Source organism: Macrobrachium nipponense, chromosome 34, assembly GCF_015104395.2.
Source record: "Macrobrachium nipponense isolate FS-2020 chromosome 34, ASM1510439v2, whole genome shotgun sequence".
Lineage (NCBI taxonomy): Eukaryota > Metazoa > Arthropoda > Malacostraca > Decapoda > Palaemonidae > Macrobrachium > Macrobrachium nipponense.
In genome coordinates this window covers 29,920,432-29,920,802 of record NC_061095.1, presented here as the reverse complement: position 1 = coordinate 29,920,802, position 371 = coordinate 29,920,432, and positions in this window count along the sequence as shown.

Sequence of the window (371 nt, the reverse complement as noted above, 5' to 3'; positions counted from 1 at the left end):
GAAGAATCAGGGAGGAACTCACACCCGATCCCTTTTTCACCTGGCAAGGGAAGTTCTGCTATGGGCAGATGTGAAAACCAGATCAAGATTCTGACGAGATTCGTCGCAGGTGTACAGAACGTCAGAAGCGGACCTTCTCAGTCGACAAGATCAAATCCTGCCAACAGAGTGGACCTTACACCAAGAAGTGTGTCAGCAACTATGGAAGTTGTGGGGACGTCCTCTGGTCGACCTGTTCGCGACGTCGAGGACGAAAAGGCTTCCTCTGTATTGCTCCCCGGTCCTGGATCCAGGAGCAATTGCGGTGGATGCATTGCTCTGGAGTTGGAGGCAGGCCTAGACCTTTACGCTTTTTTTTCCTCCTCCATTCA